The sequence below is a fragment of the Lutra lutra genome, chromosome 9 (genome assembly GCF_902655055.1).
Source record: "Lutra lutra chromosome 9, mLutLut1.2, whole genome shotgun sequence".
In the NCBI taxonomy this organism is placed as follows: Eukaryota; Metazoa; Chordata; class Mammalia; order Carnivora; family Mustelidae; genus Lutra; species Lutra lutra.
The window spans coordinates 83,626,848-83,653,303 of record NC_062286.1 but is presented as its reverse complement, the minus strand read 5'-3'; the positions used below and the strand labels follow the sequence as shown (position 1 = coordinate 83,653,303).

The window sequence follows — 26,456 nt, the reverse complement described above, 5'->3', positions numbered from 1 at the left end:
CCTGGGTGGCTCAGTGGGTTAAGGCCTCTGCCTTAGGCTCAGGTCATGATCCCAGTGTCCTGGGATCGAGTCCCACATCGGGCTCTCTGCTCAGCAGGGAGCCTGCTTCCTCCTCTCTCTCTCTGCCTGCCTCTCTGTCTACTTGTGATCTCTGTCTGTCAAATAAATAAATTAAATCTTTAAAAAAAAAATAACCCTGAAGATGTTATTCCCAAACGACAGTAGACTAACTACTTTGGGGTACAGATTAAACAAATTAAGTTAGTAATTACATGTACCCCTTCCATTGGAGCAATAAGAAAAACAGGGAGAACTGAACCCACCATTAATGGCATAAACTTATATGGGGGGGCTATTTTAAGGAAGAAATCACTTATTGGTGTCCTCTCCAATTATAACACAGATAACATGCTTGGCCTAAATATAGGATAATTCCTGTTTCTAGAGCTTAACCTTTATCCTGAGGCTACAACAGTAACAGAATAAAATTTTAAACTAAATATTTCTGTAGAAAGAAGCATTGTATTATCTATAAAATAAATACCAAGCTTCTTGGCTAACTTCTGTATGACAAGCATCTGGTATCCATACCTCCAGTTGAAACAGTATGCATTCTCCTCTCGATTGGCTACAGTGGAGAATCAGTGGAGAATCAGTTCCCTCCCTGGGAATGAGGACTAGACCGGGAGTGACAGGGCTACCAGTTGGATGGAATCCAGGATTCTGAATCCACTTCCTAAAGTGGATTGATCTTTGAGCCCCAGAGCACCTGGTTATCTGTTCACTGTTACATGAGACAGGAAGAAATGTGTGTCTTGTTTGAGTCACTCTATTTTTGAGGTCTTTTTTTCCATCCTGACTATTACAAAAGACATCATGTACACAGAGCGACTAAGCCATGTTGATCATGACTAACAATTTGAAAATACAGCTTGCCTGGGAATGTTTACAGTCTCTCCCCAAAGAGTAGAAGCAAAGACAGAGATCAAGGAGATGATCATAACAGGGAACTAAAACAACTTTAAAATCTCTAATTTTCTCTTTCAATTTCTGTTCAGCCCATTACTCTTGCAACTAGCTTTTTGGAATGCCTGTTGCTTACCAGAATCTGAGCAAGGTGCCTTACAGATTATTTTGTTTAATCCTCACTAAAAACCCCTATTTTTTTTTTGCTTACAGCACTCCAAATATCACTCCACAAGGAAGCTCCTTGCCTCATTTTGCTTGCTTTGGGCATGAGCATGGTGACCCTAAGAGGTGAATACCATTTTGACAGTACTAATTATCACTATGCAGCCATCATCGCTTCTCTATCTCAGGACATTATATAAAATTCAAATGGAGTCGTCAACAAAATCTGAACACACATGCTGAAATGAGAAGTCTATGCAATTTATTTTGTATTTTTTAATATAATTTGTCAATAGGATGACCTTGGACTTGGGACCACATATCAAGGTACATCCATAAAGTGTATCCATAAATAACTGGGTCGCTTTTTAATAATCATTAAAAGTTTTGAGGTGCTAGAAATGCAGGAACCATGTTGGGCTCATTGGTATTTAGACCTGGGAAGGAAGATATGCACACTCCTATGTAATGAGAATCATGACCATAGCATGATTTTTATGTCTTAAGGAATCAACATGTTTGAAATCATGTGCTTTTAATCCTAAGAGATCAACCTTTTGGAGTGACAGTCTTATAAATCTATTTTAAAAGATATAATTGAGAGGAATTTGCCTGACTCAGTTTGTAAAGCACACACTTCTTGAATTCTCAGGGTCCTGAGTTTCATGTTGGGCATAGAACTTACTTTAAAAAAAAAAAAAAGTGTAATTGAGCAATTGACTTAGACTTGCAATTTTAAGTAGAATCCTTACTAATGTTACTGCTAATTACTTATTACTTATAATAGTAATACTTATAAGTAATAGTAATTACTTATTACTATTAGCCCTTACTAATCTTTATGCATAACATTTAAGGGTTTATTTGTAGCATTGGAAGCCCTGAAAGAACTTAAATATATAAGAATTAAATACTTAAAAAGGTTTTAGCCAAAGAGAAGAAAGCAAAAAAGCAAATGCATTAAATGTATAAATGCAGTCTGAAAATATTTGAAGATATTTAGCTTACTAAATTTGTAAAAGGAATAACCTGGTCTTTAAAGTTTGTTAAAATGTGCTAGACTCATAAATGGCATGATAGGATTCTTAAGGGAACTCCACACATAATAAAGTAGATTTTTTTTTTAAATTTCTAGCTTTGACAAATTGAATATTAGTTTTAAAATCAAAAACAACTTCTGAATAGTCTTTTCCACCCAAGAAAATAACACTGTCCTCAAAGACCGTTTAAAAAACTCATCTGACGGAGTTATAAAGGACACGCTTCCTATCACTAAGAATACAGAGCTAAGCCTCCATCACCAGGGGTTGCTCTGCCAGTCCTGACAGCTAGGCCCTGCCCCTTTGCTTCTTCTTAACTATAGAGAACAAACTGGTGGTTTCCAGAGGGGAGGATGGGAGTGGGCAGTTGGGAGAGAGGGGGGATGGGGATTAAGGAGGGCCCCTGTGATGAGCACCCGGGTGATGTATGGAAATATTGAATCACCAAATTACGCCTGAAACTAATATCACAATGTATGGCAACTAATAGAATTTAAATAAAAACTTAAAAAGAAATAAAAACAAAGCTTTGCTACTAGGCTCAGTGATGAATCATTCATTGTTGACTCTGGGGGAAGTTTCCGCGCACTGTATTTCTAAGTAGATACTATCTGTGTTCAGACTGCAGGGATCAGCTTTGGGGACATATTCTCCAAGGGGCATGACAAAGAGGGTTTTGAAAGCTTTTTTGACAAGAAGTGCCTCTTGCCAATGGCATCTATCCCAGCTGCAAAGGTGTAGAACATCATATTTCCCGTATCACGCTCCCCATGGAAACTGCTTCCCCCAGTAGTTAAAGCCATTCGAGTTCATCCAGCTGGCTTCCAGCAGGTTACACTTCCTCATCCCTTCCTGAAAGAAACCATTCCGCTTTCCTGGCTCCCTTCCTATCTCTTTCACCTACTCCGAACATTCCTTTCTCTGTGCATCTTTTCCTCTCTGACATCTTTAGTACCCCTTCCCTCCACTCCCAGACCTGCCAGCTATGCTTCTTAGCTTCTCTTATTCAAGTTCAAGCCTCACCCACTTTAATGACAAACATTGCTGTTACTGCTCTCCATGGATATCTATTTTCCCAACAGAAACAAACAAACAAAAAAATGTTCTTTCTCAATATGAAACCAGACATCTGCAACAAATTTAGCTAGATATTTACAAATATGATGGGAACATGATGATCTCCCGGGGAGCAGAAGATATCTGACAGGTTAAGTGATGGCCTGTGAACCATGCTGACAGACAGGTCTGAAGAGGGCTTTTTGGGGTCAGCTATGATGTCAGGGACCACTGTGAAGCACCAGAAAGTTTTGGTGCTAAAATGAGAAGACATGGGTTTGAATCTACCACTTAGAGAAAAGCAGGCTTTCTGAGCCTAATCTAGGAAATAAAAATAATCAAGGTACTAATGGAATTGTTCAGGGATTTAGTAAGAAGAACACTCTATAAAATGACAGAGTTATAGAGTCGCAAGGTGTGGCTCCTATCTCATTGATCTATTATCTGGCCCGGAAGCTCATTAAAAGACTTGTAAATCCACAAAGAATGTTGCTTCTTTACCCATATAAACTCTTTAGAGTCAAGAGAACATTTACTCTTTCATCATTGATAGAACACATTCTATTCTTTATAAGAGGTTGTTTCTTTACAGTCCTCTGCCATGTGATGTGATTTCACAGGACCTGGGAAGACACTCCACCACGACTGTCATTCCTTTGAGTTAAGTGTGTGTCCCTGCTGAGATGTAACTGTATCCTGAGATCAAGGAGGCTGAATGCAATAATTTCCTATTAGTCACTCACATTCTAGTATGAATCACTACAGGTTCCTTTCCTTGCCTGTCACATAGGTGAGAGGAGTTTTAGCTGGAATATGTGCCCTAGAACAGTATTTCTCAATTGTGATTCCTACACATAATTAACCAGAATTGCCTGGGTCTATCTGTAAAGAAGAAATTCCCGTCATTCCTCTGCTTTGCAAACTTGCCACAAGCCTGTACCATAGTTCTATTTCCAGGGTGAAAACAGCTCCGTCAGAAACAAATAGAAATCATAACCCTATGAGGTTTAAGACTTTCAAACTGAAATCTTAATTTGTACAGCAAACAGGAAAGGAACTCTGAGGCCAAACCAACTTCCTCTCTTCAGAAATTCACAGCCTTTCCACCCATACTGCTTAATTGGGAAACAGAGTCATTTCCCCCCACTTCAGAGGTAGTTACATGGGGGTTGGGGTTTCTGGATGCTAGAGACACAAGAGCCTTCTATTCTGGTGAATGTTAGCTGGCAGACAACTTGGTATCCCAGATCCTTCGAGAAATTTCTCCCTGAGGGAAGGTAAATCATAAGAGAATGGAGTCTCTTTCCCTGACTCAAGACAAAAACTCCCTGTCCCCAACAGACCTTCTGAATCTGGTCTGAGCATAGGCCAGGGGACAGACTGGGCTTTGGGAATTGTTCCCACCTGTACCATTTGACAGGATTCTCACACAGTGATTCTGGTCTGGACACCCCCACACTAAGTGTGAGTGCTAACCCCCGGTGCTGGCTGCCCCACTTCCCTTGCTTGCATTTCTGTGGCATTCTTTCCCACCTGGAAGTTTCTATACTTTGAACAAAGTTCACTACTGCCCTGCCTCAGCCACACTTAGGCAGAGACATACCTTGGCCAATCTGTCATTGATCATCCTTGGACTTAAAACTTGATCTTAGAAGTTTCCTCACCTCCTTCCAGACTGCCACATGCCTTATGCTTCCTAAAGCTGTTCTTTGTCCTGATTTTAGCCATCCTTGTCCTCAGTCTGTTCCTGTTCATATTGGCCATGTCACCCCTCCTTCTTTCTTTCCTACCCAGCCCCCCATGCCTTGCATGTTCTCCCTAGCAGATGCTCCCCAAATGTGTCCACACCATGCAGCTCCCAGCTTCCTCAAGGGCACACCACACCTCCACAGTCTCTCTGCAGACCAGCCTGTCACCCCTCAGACTCTGATGAAAACACAGATATATATTTCACGGCACTTGTCTTCAACTCAAGCTCCCTTTATGTTCTCCCATTTTGTTCCTTCTTCCATCCTTGTGCTGAGGGAGAATATTTACCTCAACCTACCCAGTTTTCATCTCTCCCAAATCTTATGACAGCTGTCATTCCCTGTGTCCTACACCACAAGGCTCTTCCTCTCAGTCTACGAATGTATCCCAGTCTTCCCTGCTCTCAGAAAGCTAGAACAAAGAAGAACATTCCTCAGCCTTGCCACTCTCTGATCTACACCCTAGGCTTGCGTTCTCAACTCCACCAAAAAAAAAAACAACCAACCAACCAAACAAACAAACAAAAACAAAACAAACAAGAAACACTACAATCATTGTGCCCAGTTTTTCAAGACCCCACTCACTGCTTTACCCTGAAATCCGGTTACCCCCACTTGCTTGTCTCTTAAAACTGTTCTCATTGGGGGCACCTGGGTGGCTCAGTGGCTTAAGCCTCTGCCTTTGGCTCAGGTCATGGTCTCAGGGTCCTGGGATTGAGCCCTGCATTGGGATCTCTTCTCAGGGGAGAGCCTGCTTCCCCCTCTCTCTCTTCATTCTGCTCTGCCTGCTTGTGATTTCTCTCTGTCAAATAAATAAATAAAATCTTTAAAAAAAAAAAACTGTTCTCATTGAAGGTTGCAATGCCCTAAGTACAAAATCCAATGGCCTCTTCTCAGTCTCCAGTCTCCTGAATTTGTCTTCATCATGTCATCCTTTCCATGTTGGGCACCCAGGACTCCGTGAGAACAGTGCTGGCTCTGGAGTTATTCCTGCATTGCTATTACATGGCAGGAACTGCGTTGAACAGTTACACTCCCTTTTACTTTAATCTTCATGATGATCCAGGGAAGGAGCTATTATTTCCCCATTTTATGAAAGAGGAAACAGGTTTGGATAGATGATATAACTTGTTGAAGCATACACAGTGAGCTAAAATGTAAACTCTTTTTTTTTTTTAAGATTTTATTCATTTATTTGTTAGAGAGAGAGGAGCGAGAGTGAGCACAGGTAGACAGAGTGGCAGGCAGAGGCAGAGGGAGAAGCAGGCTCCCTGCCAAGCAAGGAGCCCGATATGGGACTCGATCCCAGGACGCTGGGATCATGACCTGGGCCGAAGGCAGCCGCCCAACCAACTGAGCCACCCAGGCGTCCCTGTAAACTCTTATCTATAGGACTCCAGCGCCATGTTCTGAAACATCAGATAAGGGCACCCCAAGTCAAGTTGTTACTTTGTCTTGGCTTTTCTGCTGCCTCACTGACCCCTCCTTCCAGCTCCCATTCCCTCTCCTGCGCCTAAGTACAGAAGGTTTCTGTCTTTATTAATAGGCCATTGGTCCTCCGGTTCATCACGCTGGAACTCTCTCCCTTGCCCTTTACATTCAACCAGGTGCCAAATCTTGATTCTAACAACACAGTATCTTTCCCCCATGTCCTCCTACTTTCCACCAACACCATCTCCTCAGGCATTCACAGCCCATAACCTGGACCATCTCCGGGGCCTCATCTTGTTTCCTGCCATCCTCTGCTCAGCCAACTGGTTTCCCCAAACATTCATTTTAAGGAACACCAAAGACAAAAGACAAAAATGAGTTGGAGGTCCCCAATCTGAAGTCAACATAAGGTTTACTGGTGTTTAAGGGATATTGAAAATAATGTAAAAATAAATAAATAAAAGAATAGAACATTTTCTAGCAAGCTAGTCTGGAAATCATCATACTCTCTCAAAAAAAATGTAGTTTTGACTCAAAATTGGTTAGAGCTCAGCTGTTTTGCAACTCTGTAAACTTAGAGATTACTTTACAGAAAACTGATAGGTCGAATGAGCTTTTGGTTCCAGTCTGGCACATAGATAACATAACAGACATGGGTTAAGCAATTTTATATCTGACTCGGCAATATTATCTCAACATTCCAGTTTCTTATAACCTTATGGAATTAATCTGATGTTCTGTTGTTTCCCTCCATTAATTAAACTTTGACAGAGAGGACCTACTCCTATAAGAATTATGATTTTAATAATTTGAGAATTATACATTCATATTGGACATCTGTTCTCAGAGACATTCTCATCACCCAAACTGCCAGTCATAGAAGAGAACTGAAGTGTCTGCTCAGATGTTACTAAGTATGGTGGAAGTCATGAAAAGCAACATTGTCTACTACTTAGGTGTCTCCAGTGTCTGCCAAAGGGTTCACATCTTCCCAGGACCTGTGCCCAAGTTTGGGATATTTACATAAAAACCCCTCAATTTTATATTTTGAGAAACCATCCACACACTATTCTAAAAATTTTCTGAAATATGCCAGACTTTATGCAAATTTATCTCTAAGGAGCCAGTTTCACCTCTTCATGTAAAACTTTCACTGTAGGAAAATTCCTAAACCTAAATGTTTTTATATACAGAATATATTGTCTTGAGTTACAATCTACATAAATTCACATATGTTAAGAGTACAGCACTATGAGTTTTTTTAACATATACATAAATCTATATAACCAATGCCTCGATCAAGATACAGAACATTTCTGTTATCCCTGAACACTTCCCTATGCCCACCAGCACTATTATGTCTTGCTAACTAATATATTATCTCCCAGAACCTAGCAATGTAAAACAATAAGCTTTCTGTTTATTATCTCACATGGTTTCTGAGGGTCAGAAGTCTGGGAGTGGCTTAGCTGGGTGGTTCAGGCTCAACATTTATCCTAAGGCTTCAGTCAAGCCGGGGTCTAGGACCACAGTCTCTGGCGACTTGACTGGACCTGGAGGAGGCACTTCTAAGCTCCCTCAGTTGTTGGCAAGAGGTTTGGCTCCTTACCATGTTGGCCTTCCCATAGGGATGTTCGTGACATGATCCAGTATAGTGGAGAGAATGACAGAGAGGGAGAGAGAGGGAGAGAGGAAGAGAGGAAGAGAGAGAGAGGAGGAATATAAGGCTGAAGCTATAATACCTGTAACCTAATCTCAGAAGAGGCATACCATGACTTTACTTTTGTTTTATTCTGTTGTTCACACAGGCCAAGCCTGGTACCACAGGTGAGGGAATTATACAACATTGTGAATATCAGGGGGAGAAATCATTGGCGGCCATCTTGGAGGCTGGCTACCTTATCACCTCTGTCAATTTCCGCCACTCCCACCTCCTCGCCCTCTGATGGAAATCACTGCTCAGATTTCTTTCACTGTAGATCTAATGTGCCTACTCTAGAGCTTCATATAAATAAAAACAAATTATCCAGTATTCTTTTGTGCATGCCTTCTTTTACTGAGCATAAGGTTTCTGAGGTTCATCCATATTATGGGTTTCAAGTAGTTCATTCTTATTTATTGCTGAGTAATAGTTCATTTTATGGATTTAGAGAAATTTGTTCATTTGTTCTCCTGTCGGTAGATTTTGAATTGTTTCTAATTCAGGGCTACCTTGATAAAAGGCAGCTAAAAATATTCTTGTACAAGTCGATTTGTGAATATCTGCTCTCATTTCTCTTGAGTATATACCTAGAAATGGAACTGTGGGATCATAGGGAACATATATCTATTTTGGATATATATATATTTTTTTTTTCTGGATAAAAGAACTTTGTCAAATATAAATTTTTGTGATATTTTTCCTGTTCTGTAGTTTGCCTATTCATTTTTTTTAACAGTGTTCCAAGTGCTCCGAGATTTACTGTTTATGCACCACACCCAGTGCTCCATGCAATACGTGCCCTCCTTAATACTCACCACCAGACCTATCCATTTTCTTAACACTGTCTTTCCATGTAAACAGAAGTATGTATGTACGTATGTATATATTATCTGCTAGATCCAAATTGTTCTCTAAGAGTGGCCACAACTAAGCTGGATCTGTCTATGATTCCAGGTCTCTGAACTGGATTCTGGCCAAGGAGGCCAAGTTGGCTGTCCCAATAAGGAATGAAGGTATTTTGCCAGCACCTTCCTGATCCCTGGCTCATTTGGCTAGGGCTTTACCATTCCTGGGAAAAGACCCAGAGATCCAGATACCCCCTGGGAACTCTGCAAGCAGGTAAAGGCTGTCAACACACCCCACCCATTCCCCCGCCAGATGCTCCCCAGCTCATCCCACATTTGGGCCCTTGGCTTGGATGTGTGATGTGGGACACCTGGATAAGGCTGACAGAGACATCGCTATACTCAGGGACATCCCAACATGACACGAAAACAGGCACCGACATTTAGAAGTGTGCCAATATTCTTTCCTGGGTACTTAACCTCAAATCGATACTTTAAATTTGTTTTTACTGGATTGGCAGTAAAATCAAATTCAATGATGAGCCCTCTTCCTCGTCTGTTCCAGTATTTCAACATGTTTCCAGACTCGAATCTTTTTATGGAAAGTTTTTTTTTTTTTCCTCCCAGTTGTGCTACCTGTTGGTTATTAGACCAGTAATTTTCTATTTAGTACATTTGTGTATTTGATAGAGAAAGATACATTTTAGAGTCAAGTTTCTAGGTTTCATTTTTTAAAGTCTTCAGAATTTTGATTTGGCTTATGGGTTGATTTAGTGAGAATGGCTGTCTTTACAATGATGACGGTCTTTTCCAAATACTTGGCATGCTATTCCATGTATGTAAGTCCTCTTCCATGCCTTTTAGAAAAGATTTATGGATTTAGAGATTTTAACCACAGAAGTCGTTCAGAGCTCTTGTTCAAGCATTTGATATGCATTTATATTCCCTTGCTATCAATAACATCTTTTTGTTCATCCCCAAAGTCATTGATTTTTTTTAATGTGCTTAATTATGCTGAGTGAAATAAGTCAAGCAGAGAGAGTCCATTATCACATGGTTTCATTTACTTGTGGAGCATAAGGAAGACATCAGGAGAAGGGAAGGAGAAGGCAGTTGGGGGAAATCGGAGGGGGAGATGAACCATGAGAGACTGTGGACTCTGAGAAACAAACTGAGGGTTTTGGGCGGGGGCAGGTGTGGTTGGGTGAGCCTGGTGATGGGTATTAAGGAAGGCACGTACTGCATGGAGCATAGGGTGTGGTGCATAAACAATGAATCTTGGAACACTGAAAAAATAAAGTTTAAAAAAAATTTTGAAATGGGGTACACATGTTCACTGTAAACATTTAAAAGGGGCCTTCCATTTATATCTTTTGTACTGGGCTTTCATTTCTTTCTTCTAACTCATTGCATAACTTTAAATGATTTTCAACAACTGTATTGAGGCATAATTTAATTCCACAAAATTCACTTAAGTGTATAATCAAATGATTTTTTGTGAAGTTAGCAAGTTGTGCAACCACTGCCATAATCTAGTTTTTGGACATCACCACCACTGCAACAAGACAGTTGAGGGCCCACTTAGAGGGAACCCCTCTTCCCACTCTTGGTGCCTGGCAACCACATTTGCATTCTGTCTCTGCAGACTGGCCTGCTGTAGACACACTCTGTGGTCTCTGTGCCTGACTTCCTCCACTTAGTGGGATGTTTGGGAAGCTCTTCCATGTTTACTGTGTATCAGAACTTCACTTGTTCTTACTGCTGAGCAGTAGTCCCTCATAGGGACAGACCACATTCTGCTGGCCATTCACCAGGTGCTGGGCCATTGGATTGTTTCCTTGTGGGCTATCATAAATAGTGATGTGTGACTATTCATGGGCAGAAGTCTTTCATTTTGATGAAGTCTAATACATATTTTTTCTTTCTAAGTTAAGGATTTTGGGGTCCCTTTTAAGAAATCTTTGCTTACTTCAATGTTGTGAAGTGAATTTTTTCCTATTTTCTTACAGGGGTGTTGTATTTTTTAATTTTTACTTTTAACCTCTAATCCATTATAAATTAAAGCTTTATATAATATAAAATATGAATCTACGGAGATCTATTATAGAAATATGTAGCTCTTATATTCCTATTTCTTAAGACAATCTTTTTCTCAATAAAGTATTTTGGTGTCTTAGTCAAAACTATATACATGTTGGTCTATTTCTGGACTATTTCATCATTCATTCATTTGTGTATCTTTATGATGGTATTACACAGTCTTGATTACCATAGCTTTATAGTGAATACTAAAATCAGGTTTTGTCAGTCTTCTAATTTTTCCTTCCTCAAAATTATTTTGGTTTATTCTGGGTTTTTATGGTTTTATATAAGTTATAGAAACAGGTTGGCAATGCCTGCAAAAGGTAAAAAAACTTCCACAATTTTGATTGCAATTACATTCAGTCAGTAGATCAGTTTGATGGGAACTGACATTTTAGGATTATTTAGACTTTCAACCCATAAACCTGTTCTGTATCTCTTCATTTATTTATATCTACTTTAATTTCTCTCAGCAATATTTTACAGTTTAAAATGTAAAGGCTTCAAACATATTGTAAATCATATTCCTCTAAAAAGTTTTTTCTAACTACTCATTGTTAGTATAGAAAAACAAGTATTTCCATATATTAATCTTCCATCTTACAACCTTGTAAATTCACTTATTAGCCCTAGAAGCTTTGATGTTTTAGATTGAGTGACTTTTTTTTTTTTTTGCAAAAAGACTTCTTTCTTTAGGAAACAGAGATAATTTTATTTTTCCTTTCCAATATTCATGAATTTTATCTCTTATTATACAGTCTAAGGCCTCTAATATAATATTGAATAGAAATGGGAAGACATATATTTTGCTTGTTCTTAAGGAGAAAATATTCAGCTTTTTACCTTAAAGTATAATGTTTGAGTGTGATTCCGGTTGACCCTTGAACAATGCAGGAGTTAGAGACAATACATTTACAGTACTGTACTGTATTTATCACAAAAAAGCATGTACAAATGGACCCAGGCAGGTCAATCCCCTGTTGTTTAAGGGTTGACTGTAATGTTGTTCTTTTTCTGTCTTCCTTAAGATAGATGTTTAGGTCACTGATTTCAATACTTTCCTCTCTTCTACTTTAACTCTTGAATACTATAAATCAGAGTTATGCATTTCTCTCTAAGCACAGCTTTAATTTTGTCACACAAATATATACATGCAAACACACACACAAGCACATATTCTGTTCCTTGTATTGTCTAATTTCTCTTGTAACTTTTTCTTTGACCGATCGATTATATAAAAGTACGTTACTTAATATCCAAAAAATTTAGGAATTTTTCAGATTATCTACTTGTTATTGAATTCCAGTTTAATTCTCTCTTGGTCAATTAATTCACTCTGTATGATTTTAATACTCTTAAGGTGTTGAGGTCTGTTTTATGATGCAGAATATAGTCTGTCATGATGAATGGTCCATATGTACTTGAAAAGAATATTCTGCGGTTTTATTGGGGGAAGTGTTGTAAATGTCCAGTCAGTTTGGGTCAATTACTTCTTTTTATTGAATTTTTTATATCATGAAAAGCTTGGGGGTGTTTAGGGTCTGTTTTTTTTTTTTTTTTTAAAGATTTTATTTATTTATTTGACAGAGAGAGATCACAAGTAGGCAGAGAGGCAGGCAGAGAGAGAGGAAGGGAAGCAGGCTTCCTGCTGAGCAGCGAGCCCGATGCGGGACTCGATCCCAAGACTCCGGGATCATGACCTGAGCCGAAGGCAGCGGCTTAACCCACTGAGCCACCCAGGCGCCCATTTTAGGGTCTGTTTTATGGTAAGAGTATACCACTGAAAGAAAATCAAAGCAATTTCCAACTACGATTGTGGATTTGTTGATTTTTATTTACTGTGTTCTGAAACTCTGTTATTGGGTACATACACTTTATAATTATTACTTTTTTGATGAATTGAGGTTTTTTTCTTAACATTATAAATTGTCTCTTTCTTTGGCAGTGCCCCTTGTCTTAGAAATCTACATTGTCTCATATGAATACAGCCACTCCAGTTTTCTGATTGTGTTTAATGTGGCATACTTGGGGCGCCTGGGTGGCTCAGTGGGTTAAGCCACTGCCTTCGGCTCAGGTCATGATCTCAGGGTCCTGGGATAGAGCCCCGCATCGGACTCTCTGCTCGGCAGGGAGCCTGCTTCCTCCTCTCTCTCTGCCTGCCTCTCTGCCTGCTTGTGATCTCTCTCTGTCAAATAAATAAATAAAATCTTTAAAAAAAATAATAATAATAATAATGTGGCATACTTCCCACTTTCATTTTCTTTGTGTCTTTTTACTCAATGTGTGCCTGGTAAACACCATATGCTTGGGCTTTACTTTAATAATCCCAACTGACACTTTCTTTTTTTTTTTTTTAAGATTTTATTTATTTATTTATCAGAGATCACAGGTAGGCAGAGAGGCAAGCAGAGAGAGAGGGGAAAGCAAGCTCCCTGCAGAGCAGAGAGCCTAATGTGGGGCTCTATCCCAGGACCTTGGGATCATGACCTGAACTGAAGGCAGAGGCTTTAACCTACTGAGCCACCCAGGTGCCACGACACTTTCTCTTTTTAATTGGGGGATTTAGTCCATTTACTTTCTTTTTTTTTTTTTTTAACTGCTCTACAATTCTATGGTTCTGTAGTATAATTCACTTTTTTTCAAGATTTCATTTATTTATTTGACAGAGATAGAGAGAGATCATAAGTAGGCAGAGAGACAGGCGGGGTGGGGGGAAGCAGGCTCCCCACTGAGCAGAGAGCCCAATGCGGAGCTCAATCCCAGGACCCTGAAATCATGACCTGAGCCGAAGGCAGAGGCTTAACCCACTGAGCCACCCAGGCGCCCCTGTAGTATAATTTACTGTATCTTGAGTAGATTGGGATCCTACTCATTGGTAATGCTAAGGATATCCTAGACACTCACATGTCCATGTTGTATTTGCTTCATGCACACAGTGAACTGAATTTCCATTACTTTCCTCCCATCTCCATAAGCCTTTCTTTATCCAGTTTCTAGCTCCATATTATTGAATCCGCTATGACTGTTTATTCAGGTCCTTAATGATTAACTTCATCAGATAAAGATCTAGAATTTACAACACCCTTTAAATTTCTGTTTGTTTTCCCAACGTTTCCATAACCAAATGCTTTGTTTCATACATTCTCATTACTCTGAAACATTATTTCAAAACAGATGTGGTAGCTACATGGGATCATAAACATTCCTAATTTTTTTCAAATATTTGCAGAATTGAATTACATTACAGAAGATTAGCTTTGAATTTGCAAGTTCCATTTGCTGTAGAAGAAATCAAAAGCATTGTTAGCACAGAGATTTTCTTCTTCAAGAGAGGCACTGTGCAAAATGCTAAGTGCTACCATGACTTGACTTACTTAGTAAGTAGCCCAATATTATCTGAATGACACCAGAAATCAGTATCATTAGTATTGGTATCATTTATTATTTATTACCCAGTCTAACAATTTCTGTCTTTAATTAGAGAAGTAAATATTTTAATGTAAATATTAATATTGGGTTTGTGTCCATCATCTTGCTGTTTGTTTGCAACTTGTTATTATTCTCTAGTCATCATTGTCTGGCATTCTTTGGATTAATTATTTTAATACTGCATTTTTCCCCTCTTAGGTTATTATCTCAACTTCCTTATTTTTATTGTAGCTATGGGTTCCTAGGGTTTACAAGATGCATTTTCACTATTCATAGTCTACCTTCCAGTAAGTTTATGACAGGTAAATAAAATGAAAGAACATTAAAGCAATATGTTTTACCTCCCTCTTTAGGCTATTGTTGTGATACATGTTACTTGTACATGTATTAAGGCCCTACAATACATGATTAGTTACTTTTTACTTTAAACAGTAAATTAGGTCTTTTTTAAAAGATTTTATTTATTTGAGAGAGAGTGAGAGAGAGAACACAGAGGAGAGAGCATAGAGGGAGAGGGAAAAGCAGACTCCCTGCTGAGCAGAGAGCCCAATGTGGGGCTCAATCCCAGGACCCTGAGATCAGAACCCGAGCTGAAGGCAGACACTCAACCATATGAGCCACCCAGGTGCCCCTAAACAGAAAATTATGTCTTAAATCCACTGCCAAACATATTCCCCACTTATTTACCATTTTCTACACTCTCCATTCCCTCATGTAATTTGTTTCCACCTGAAGAACTGCCTTTAACCTGCCTTTTCACGAAGGCTTGCTGGTAATACATTTTCTCGACTTTGCTTTGCATACAAATATTTTTTATTTCACCTTCCTTTTTTTATTAACATCTAATGTATTATTTGTTTCAGGAGTACAGGTCTGTGATTCCTCAGTCTTACACAATTCACAGAGTTCACCACAACACATACCTTTGTTTTTAAAAGATATTTTCTGTGGATATAAAATTCTAGGTTAACTTAGTTTTTTTTTTTCTTTTAGCATTTTACAGACGTTTCATTATTTTTGGCTTGCACTGTTTCTGACAACACAGCAATCATTTTTATCATTCTGTTATAAGTAATATAGTTTTCTCACCTCTGGCTTAAATTTTCTCTGTGTCGCTGGTTTTCAACAATTTATGCATTCCGCTGCTTTGTATTTATTCTCTCTGTGGTTGGTGATCTTCTTAGGGTTGTAGATTTCTTTTTCATTCAATTTTGAAATGTTCTCATGATTATTTTATTAAATAGGTTTTTTATTTAAATCTTTCTTCCTTCTGAGGCTCCTTTTTTTTCCTTCTGAGACCATTAATATTGTGTTAGACTCTTACTGTCCCACAAGTCCCTAAATCTCTTTTTTTTCTTTTTTTCCACCTTTTCGCCCCTCTTTCTACACTATAGTCTGCTTCGATTACCCTGTCTTCAAATTCCCTGATTTTTTTTTTCACCTGTATGATTCAATCTACTGTTAAGCCCACTGAGAGATTTTTCAATAGAAATATTGTCATTTTTTTTAGTTATAGAATTTGTATTTGTTTTGTTTTGTTTTACTTTTTCATTACCATTTCGCTACTTAGATGTCCTATTTGGTACTTACTATGGCCACATTTTTTTAAAGCTTTGAAAGTAATTAAAAGAGCTATTGTAAAAATCTTTGCTAATTCCATCATCTCTCGTATATCTATTCTATTTCTCTTGGTTTGCGGGTCACATCTTCCTGCTTTTCTGAATGTCTCTTTTTGTTTTTTAATTGTGTGTTGAATATTTGGGATGCTATGCTATTTTGTCTTGGTTTTGTTATTTTCCTTGAATTGTGACTATTGTTCTAGTAAGAAGTAATTTACTTGCAGATCCATTTGGTCCTTTGACAGCTTATTCTAAAGCTTACTTGGGAGGGTCTAGAGGGTCCTCATGGTGGACTTGCTCTACTTACTTCTTGGAGTTTCAACAAGGTCTCTCCACTTTGGCTTGGCTGAATAAAATTTAAATATCTCCTATCCCTCAGAGAGATTTGGATCTCATTTTCAGCTCACAGCTTCCTAGTTGATATTCTTTGTTCAAACTGTGTGTGTTAGCCAAATTCCCAAAAGGACTCCTTTGCAAATTCCTGGTGCTTCTCTGGTTTCCTTTTCTCTGGTATTCCTTCTCTATCAAGACATCTCCAAACTCAGATCACTGTCCTCCCAGCGAAGTATGACCACAGTAACCTTGTGCTCCCTACCCTCTTCCACAGTTCGGAAAGAGCCTGCCAGCAAAAATCTCAGGCAATGTGGGAGTTACCTAAATAGCTTTCCTTCTTTCAAGGTATATGGTGCCTACTGTCCAAAGTCTGGACAAATTTTTTAATAGGTATTGTCTACTTCACTATTCGTGGTAAGAAGGCTAGTCCAACACCAGATACCCTATCCTGGCACTGAAAAGTCCATTTTGATTACAGCAGTCTCCTGCTCAAAATCTTTTAGTAGATCACCACAATTTACAGAATAAACTCAAAATTCCTTAGCCTGAATATCAGATTCAATCTACTTTATGTCTCAATGCTGTTCATAAAATATTTTATAAAATAAAATATATAATATATATATATATTTATATATATATAAAATAATATAAAGAAAAATCTCATGTGTTCAGCCTAGTTTTTAGAATCTTTGGTTCAAATCCTGCCTGAGGTTTGGTCCTCTGATCTGTAAAATAGAAGTGGTGGAGAATAAATAACATAGTTTACATAAAGCACCAGGCATAATGTCTGTCTTAGAATAGAAACTCAACCATCACAGATATGGATGTACATATCTTAGAAATGCATCTCTCCCCAAGCGGACTGTAACTTCCTGAAGAATAGACTTATAACCACTGCATCTCTTTACCCTTCCATAACCGAAAGCTGTGTCATAAACCATAATGGTTAAAAACACTGACCTTGTAACTAATCCCCCAAGGTTTGTTCAATCATCTTGCAAGTATATACTCAGTGTTATATGAATTAAAGACCAAAGATCCATGAAAAGCAGCAAGAATACTCCTGGGAGCAGAAACAGACATGGTCTGTTGACATGTTGAGCTGACAGTCTAAGGCAGGAACAGACACCAATGCAGTATTTACCAAAAGCAAAAACAAACAGCCACAACAAAAGATGTAAAATGTATCCACACTTCTCACTATCTTACATCTCCTTGCTAATGACTCGCTCAAAATCATTCAGTGACTTCCTATGACCTTCCAGACAAAGTGCAAACTCTCTGACAGTGGGAACTGCCATGCCGAGAGAATGGGGGTCAGTGAAATCATGCAATGAGGAAATGTGACCTAGAGTTGTGCAGCCAAGGGAGGTCTCCCTGAGGAAGCATGGCTGCTCTGTGACCTGTGGCATGAATTGCCCTTTTCTGGGGAAGAGCAGGGAAAGAGTAGGGCAGGCAAAGGAAACTGAGCAGAAACCATGGCAGGAAGGAGGGGGTTCGAGACAGAGAACAGAAATCAGAGGACAAAGGTTGTTTGTGCTTCAAGATGAGGGTGGAGACGCCTGGTTCAGTCCTTGAGGTCACATTAGGAATTTCCATTACTTTAAAGGTTACGTTAGCAGGACTTGGTGATAGAACAACTGTGAGGAAAAAACAGAGGCTTCCAGATTGTACAGCAGATGGGACACCACTGTCCATCTGGAACCATGGAACAGAGGAAGAGGACTGGGGAGTGTACCGCATGGCTCATGGGGAGGATAACTTAAATTTGGCTTTGGAAATGCTGTGTTGGGAGGGGCTTTGAGATATTCCAATGAAAGTCAAGTAATCAGCTACAGATTCTGGACTCAACAGAGATACTGGGACTGGCTATGGGGGTTGGTACTATTTCAGTGGTCACTGAAATCACATGCACATGGACTAAGAGAAGGAATAAAAAGTGAAAAGTAAAGAGGGACAAGCATAAATCTTTGAGCAACTTAAACATTAATGGCCAGGGACAGGAGACAGAAGAGCAGTTCTGGAGTTAATAGAAAACAAAGAGTAGTTTGCACATCAAACTGCACAGAAAAGAGAGGAGTTAAGGAAAGGATAGGGGTCAGTTTACATTCCCACCAACAAGGAAAGGATGATGCTGATGAGAGGCTAGATGAGAAGAGGTCTGAGGACCTATTGCAGGGAGGTGATTATTACTGATCATGAGATTTGTTCCATAGTTATGATGCATCACAGAAAATGGGAAGAAGCCTGTCTGAAATAGAGGTGGAAAGAGACCCGAGACTTTCATTCTCCAATCACCGATGACCTCAATGTGGTCAAATCCAGTGAATGATTTTGCCACTCTTGGCACTTTTAATCATTCTGGCTCTATAATCTCTTTACCAAAGAAGGGTAATATTTTGTTTATTTCTTATATTTCTCAGCAAACATACAGTTCTCAGAAAACCCTCTTCTGTGTTTCATTTAGCTGTCTTCCTCCACCCACCACTCAACCTGCCAGCATCCTCCTGACTCAGTCCGGGCCCCATATCCACTTTCCCCACATACTCTCTCTCTCTCTCTCTCTCTCACAGCCTCACTTACCTCGAGATTGTACACCTGCCTGCAAGATGGCAGCCTAGATACACATCTCCATCCCATGCATTCCTTCCTGTGCCCAAGCTTTTCTTTCTGGCTATTTCCAAGGTGAAATGCAGATGAGTTTGTTGCTGAAACAAACAAGGTCCCATACCCAAAGTTAAATTAGTCCGAGGCACTTTTCTTGACACCAGCTCTTCTCTGTTTCTACTTCCCTATATCACCTTCTGCTTTTTGCTACTGCTGGCTTCCTGCTCTCATCTCTGCCTTTTTGCCTCTTGTGTGCACACACGGGGCACTGTCCTGTGTTTGCCTTGATTCCCACGGATCTCCACCTGCACAGTGATAACCTGGAGATGGGGTTACACATATGTGGCTCTAAGAGCTGCACATCAGGCTCCCTGACAACAGTTGCTCAAAGTCATCTTCTTGATGTGTTACTCTCCTGTAATGTGATTGGCTCATTAAAATAGGAAGGAAAAGACTATAGAAAATTAAAAATGACTAAAAGACTCCAACTTGCTGTCAACTCTGATCCTTTGGCTTGGGTCCCTGGAGCGCTATGTTAAACAGAATTCTGAGTCTCCATCTGGAGTCTTGCAGGAATTCTGAGACTGATTGGTGCCATTTGCTATTTTGTTGTTTGTCTTGCTCTTTGTTACTGGGTAGAATTAACAACCCCAATTGCAGGTCCAACACAATCCTCTGTAAGGACCCTGGATGAAATAGAAGTAGGCCTATATTTTAATCTCTGTAAAAGTATTAGGATATTACATAACAAAAATTCTATGAAATATGAATTCTATGAAATAGGACTCACTAATAATGTTTGTTAGGAGATATGGTTCAATTTCTGTTCTTTTGCTTCTTTTATATTATTAGTTTGTCTCCTTTATGCAGGTACAGTTATCACTCAGAAACCCATTTGTTACGCAGAGCTCTTAAAAGGAATGCTGGACCCAGAACATTTCAATGTATAGATCAATTTTGACCCAACACCTTCTCAGGTTGTAACAAGTTTGTGTGTGTATAGTGAAAATAAATGAAATTTACTTTCTTAGCCACCTTCAGTTATATACTACAGTATTTTTTAAAAGGTTTTATATATTTATTTATCTGAGTGAGGGAGAGAGAGAATGAGCTGGGGGAGGGGCAGAGGGAGAAGGAGAAAAAATCTCTAGCAGACTCCACACTGACCACAAAGCCCACAAAGCTTGATCCCACGACCCTGAGATCATGACCTGAGCCAAAACCAAGAGTCGGACACTCAACCAACTGAGCCACCAGGCGCCCCTACAATCCAGTATTTTTAACTTTGTCACCATGTGATACATTAGATTCCCCCGAACTTCTTCATCCATTTATCTTATATCTGAAAGTTTGTACCCTTTGACCAACATCTCCCCACTTCCCCCGGACTCTGGAAACTACCATTCTATTCACTGTTTCTATGAATTCACTTTTTAGATTCTCATATAAGTGATACCCTGGGGTATTTATCTTGGTCTATTTGACTTGTTTCACTAAGTATAGGCCCATCCATGTTGTCACAGATAGGAGCGTTCCCTTCTTTCTTATGGCTGAAATAGATCCCATTGTATGTATATATACGTACATATACCCCATGTTCTTTATCTGCTCATCCTTAGATGGACCCTTGGGTTGTTTCCATGTCTTGGCTATTGTGAGTAATGCTGCAATAAATATGAAGGTGCAGGTACCTTTTCAAGGTAGTGATTTCATTTCCTTTAAATATATACCAGGGGTGCCTAGGTGGCTCTTTGGCTCAGGTCATGATCTCAGGGTCCTGGGATGGAGCACTATGTTGGGCTCTCTGCTCGGCAGGGAGCCTGCTTCCCCCTCCCCCTCTGCCTGCCTCTCTGCCTACTTGTGATCTCTCTCTCTCTCTCTGTCAAATTAATAAATAAGTAAAATCTTTTATAAATAAATAAATACCCAGATGTGGGATTGAGGGATCATATGGTAGTTCCATTTTTAACTTTTTGAAAAGCTTCCATACTATTTTCCATGGTGGTTGCACCAGTTTACATTCCCACCAACAACGTGTGAGGGCACTTTTCCTCCACATCCTCAGCAACACTTGTTCTTTCTTGTCTCTTTAATAATAGCTATTCTTCCAAGTGTAAGGTGATATCTCATTGTGGTTTTGACGTGCATTTCCTTGACGATTAGTGATACGGAGCATGTTTTCATGTACCTGTTGGCCATTCATATGTCTTCTTTAGGAAAAAAAAATCTGTTCAGGTCCTCTGACCATTTTTAATTCAATTGCTACTGTTTTTTGTTTCGTTTTGTTTCGGTTTGGTTTGGATTTTTGGGGCTATTTCTCTTTCCTAACAAGGAGGATCTGAAAATCTCCTCTGTCCCTGTACACAGTGAGCATGCCCGTGGGGGCAGCTCCTTGCATATGCACCTGTCAGGCTGAAATCTGACAGGACCACACCCCTTTACTGCACCTGCCGAATGGAGGGGAGGTCTGACCTCCTCAGGTCTCCCCTTCAGAGGACCCCTCAAGGGCACCAGCGGTCAAGGAGTCTGAGTCTTCTTCATTGCTGGCTTCCCCTTCACCCATGTCAGATTCTAGTCCTCAAATATTGATGAATCACTAACCCAGTCACCCACTCTGCAGCGAGCAGATGTTCTGAAACTGCTCCACCTCTTCTGCAGCTCAGAGTCTTTGAGAATTAAATCAGGTGCAGATTGAACTTGAGTTTGCCCTCTACACCTCTGACCAGTGACATTGGACTCCTCGGGGCACTTGTTGGGGTTTTTTTTGGTTTTGTTTCACTTTTTTTTTTTTAAGATTTATTTATTTATTTATTCCAGAGAGAACATGTGTGCGAGCAGAGGGAGGGGCAAAAAGGAGAGGGAAAAAAATCTCAAGCAGACTCCCCACCGAGCGTGGAGCCCTGTGCAGGACTCCATCTCCGACTCCTGAGATCATGACCCGAGATGAAACCAAGAGTTGGATGCTTCAACCAGCTGAGCCATGCAGGCAACCCCCTCCGACCACCTTGGGAGCTAGTCCCTGTTCAGGTTCAACATTGTGCTCCTTCTTGATGGGGTTTTCAGGATGCTAATCCTCTCTGGGTTCTAGTCATTGGTGAAAACATACAAGACATTGGCTGTGGATAAGCTACAAGGCCAATGTTAAGAGTAAATCTGGATTAGAAGGAAAAAAAAAAAAAGCAGAGCCTCTTACCTCCTTCCTTAACATAAGCCTTGGAACCCTAAGACCCTGATTTACTTTCGTGACTCTGTGGGCAAGGGAAGCCTGTGTCTGCTATATAAAGAAAAGGAGAGAATTAAGGACAAGGAAGGGAAAGAAGGAAATGAAGAGTGACCCACCCTGACAGAATTTCAGAGTCTCAGGTCCACCCTCTCAATAAGGTGCTGCTTGGAAGTTAGACCCCAGGCTCATCAGCAGCACCAGCCCCTTAAGAGAAACACAAAGATGGACAAGGCAATTTCTACCATTCCCCTGTTATTAGTTCTCTTAACTCTTCAGGCATAGCCATCAAGCATGTGACTTACTCTTTCGATATCTTCTTTGGGAGAAGAGATTTGTGGTCAGTTAGGGAAGTCTTGCTTTCTGTTTCGAGGCTGCTCCACTATCCTCTGTTCCTAGGAGATAGAAGGTCAGTTTGAGCACGGAAACAGCTCTGCAAGGGGTCAGCACGGGACATTAAATATGTTTCTCGGAGCACCTGGGTGGCTCAGTTGGTTGGGTGACTGCCTTCGGCTCAGGTCATGATTCTGGAGTCCTTGGATTGAGGCTCACATCAGGATCCCAGCTCCATGGGGAGTCTGCTTCTCCCTCTGACCTCCCCTCATGCTCTCTCACTCTATCTCTCTCTTGAATAAAGAAAATTAAATTAAAAAAAATAAATAAGTTTCTCAACTGATGATGAAAACTCATGGCTTAATCTCCTAGCCTTAATTCATGCCAAATTTGATATCTGTATAGACCAGAGGGAATGAGCAATAAATCAGGATGATAATACAATAACATTTCAATTCCAGCAACAAAAAAGTCCTCGAATTAAATTGGTTTCTCTTATCAAGACCTCAAGAAGAAATGAACCTCCAGGTCAATTTACCCTGAATTAAAGACCCCAAAATCCAAATCATTTTCTACTTACTTTTTTATTCTGATACTCAGTCAGGAGAGTCCTAGATTCCTTTATTTAGCATCAGTTTGGTCCCTTCCTACCAGATACTCCTCCAGTTTATTTCATCTAATGGTAACCTTCATGCATCCTCTTTTCCCAGAATGCTCCAAGGTCATAACATTTTTTACATCACCAACTACATCATTTTACATCACTGACACTCAGAAAACTTAAAAAACAAATCTCAGCCATTACAACTCATCTCCCAATCAAGTACAATTGATTTTCATTACTCTCAGTCATTACATTCTATAAAGTCACTGTGAACCTTGATTTGCAAATACTTCTTGTGCTTTGGACAAGCAAAAAAAAAAAAAAAAAGCCACTTCAGCATCAGTCGTGATGCTGTGAAATCACCAACAAAAAGCACAAAAATGCAAAGATCTCGGCACTGACCAGACCGAGAAAAGGACCCTCATTTGCACGACAAGAGTTGAAACAAGAAGGCAGAGCACTGCTGGGTTCCACCTCAAGTGGGTACATGCACAGTGGGTGACTCGAATTTGTGCCACTCAGTGCACCTCCATGAATCGTGCAACAGCACCAGGAGTACTGATTTCGGGGTTGCAAAGAAAGGTTAGTGAATAGGCAAAATCACAAATCGGAATCTGTGAATAAGGAGGATGAACTGCGTGTTCTCAGTGCCCAGGACACAGTACATTCTAGACCAATTCTAGACCATTCTAGACCACAGAAGATATCTAATTTGCCTGGAGGAAGGAGCAAGGGCAAGGAAATGCAAAGAAAAGGAGGAAGTCTTCGGTTAGCCTTACCAAGATGCCGGCTAGTCTGGGACTCTCAGCCTCCTCGGCCTCTGAACTTCCTCACATGCGGACGGAAGCTTTCCTCTAAACGGTAATCGCGGTACGGTGCTCACCACGTCCTGGAGGAAAACAAATCCTCCTCTGTATCCCACCTTCTCACCGAGGGAGCTTGGGTTTGGGGGTTCCTGTTATTCACCACATAGAACTTACCTCCGAGGTCTGGGGAAACATTCCCAAATGTGCAGCACACACTGCGTCTTTCGGGAAACTACCAGGCCAGCAGCCAAGGTGACCTCTGAGAGGCAAAGTCCAACCCGGAGAAACCCAACCCTCTGACTCGTGGTGGCAGCCTCTTGGCTTCAACGCTCAGCTGAGCTGCATTCCAGCGCCCTGGTTAAGTGAATTCCTGGAAATCCAATCCTCTAACAAGAACTCACCTCTCAACTTTAGGTGAATCTGCAGGTTTCAAAAACAACATAATGCGTGGGTCTCTAAGTGCCTTAAAGACAAAGGCGCCTAGGTCTATAAGGCAAGGGACCTCCAATGTGGGGGAATTTTAGGCAGAAACCCATCTATTTTTCTCCCCTAAATTCTGTTTTAAATCTGGAAGCATAAATTGAAAAAGTTCCAGGGCACGTGTGCATAAGATGTTTTGTTCTGCTCTCATTCCCAGGACAGGGCGAAGGGTGAACCCTGGCATTAGATTTGCTGCCCACATTGTGTTCCTCTTTATAAAACACAGGAGGAGCTTGCTGGGTTTTGGGTTCTTTTTTTTTTTTTCTATTTAAATTCAATTAGCCAATATATAGTACATCATTAGTTTCAGATGTAGTATTTAATGATTCATCAGGTGCATATAACCCCCAGTGCTCATCACATCACGTGCCCTCTTTAATGCCCATCCCTCAGCTGGCAATGGGAACTTACTGTTGACAGGGCTATCTTTGGGTTCAAGAGGTCTTCCCACAATCCCTCAAGCATAGAGAAAGACCTTCTGCTTCAAAGCTTTTTGTTAATTCTGGATCAGTATTTACACCAAGTCTGATGATGTTTGTGGGAGCCAGGCTGTAGGCGCAACCACTAGGGGTCGCTGGTTTTTATTAGATCCTTATAAAAAGGATGGTTGATCTTATCCCATAGTAAGTCAGCTACCTTTTTTTTTCTAAAATTATTTTTTATTTTTTCAGCATAACAGTATTCATTATTTTTGCACCACACCCAGTGCTCCATGCAATCTGTGCCCTCTACAATACCCACCATCTGGTGCCCCCAACCTCCGACCCCCCACCCCTTCAAAATTCTCAGATCGTTTTTCAGAGTCCATAGTCTCTCATGGTTCACCTCCCCTTCCAATTTCCCTCAACTCCCTTCTCCTCTCCATCTCCCCTTGTCCTCCATGCTATTTGTTATGCTCCACAAATAAGTGAAACCATATGATAATTGACTCTCTCTGCTTGACTTATTTCACTCAGCATAATCTCTTCCAGTCCCGACCATGTTGCTACAAAACTTGGGTATTCATCCTTTCTTTCTTTCTTTTTCTTTTTTTTTTTTTTTTACAGCTTTATAAACATATATTTTTATCCCCAGGGGTACAGGTCTGCGAATCGCCAGGTTTGCACACTTCACAACACTCACCATAGCACATACCCTCCCCAATATCCATAACCCCACCCCCTCTCCCAACCCCCTCCCCCCATCAACCCTCAGTTTGTTTTGTGAGATTAAGAGTCACTTATGGTTTGTCTCCCTCCCAATCCCATCTTGTTTCATTTACTCTTCTCCTACCCCCTCAACCCCCCATGTTGCATCTCCTCTCCCTCATATCAGGGAGATCATATGATAGTTGTCTTTCTCCGATTGACTTATTTCGCTAAGCATGATACCCTCTAGTTCCATCCACGTCGTTGCAAATGGCAAGATTTCATTTCTTTTGATGGCTGCATAGTATTCCATTGTGTATATATACCACATCTTCTTTATCCATTCGTCTGTAGATGGACATCTAGGTTCTTTCCATAGTTTGGCTATTGTAGACAATGCTGCTATAAACATTAGGGTGCATGTGCCCCTTCCGATCACTATGTTTGTATCTTTAGGGTAAATACCCAGCAGTGCAATTGCAGGGTCATAGGGTAGTTCTATTTTCAACATTTTGAGGAACCTCCATGCTGTTTTCCAGAGTGGTTGCACCAGCTTGCATTCCCACCAACAGTGTAGAAGGGTTCCCCTTTCTCCGCATCCTCGCCAGCATCTGTCATTTCCTGACTTGTTCATTTTAGCCATTCTGACTGGTGTGAGGTGATATCTCATGGTGGTTTTGATTTGTATTTCCCTGATGCCGAGTGATATGGAGCACTTTTTCATGTGTCTGTTGGCCATCTGGATGTCTTCTTTGCAGAAATGTCTGTTCATGTCCTCTGCCCATTTCTTGATTGGATTATTTGTTCTTTGGGGGTTGAGTTTGCTAAGTTCTTTATAGATTTTGGACACTAGCCCTTTA

The 26,456-nt window shown here is 40.3% G+C and overlaps 1 protein-coding gene across 1 annotated transcript in view; it reads right to left on the bottom strand.

Annotated features, from left to right (window-relative positions):
* Nucleotides 1-24,257, bottom strand: part of IL1RL1 (interleukin 1 receptor like 1) — an 81,227-nt gene extending 56,970 nt beyond the window's left edge. Inside the window, exons 1-6 of the mRNA XM_047745469.1 lie at nt 24,164-24,257; nt 23,963-24,072; nt 22,552-22,641; nt 22,366-22,453; nt 19,003-19,127; nt 17,380-17,482 (exon numbers count right to left, since the gene is read on the bottom strand). The gene's annotated coding sequence lies outside the window, so the exon portion shown is untranslated. The remainder of the gene's footprint in view (nt 1-17,379; nt 17,483-19,002; nt 19,128-22,365; nt 22,454-22,551; nt 22,642-23,962; nt 24,073-24,163) is intronic.
* Nucleotides 24,258-26,456: the final 2,199 nt, after the last annotated feature.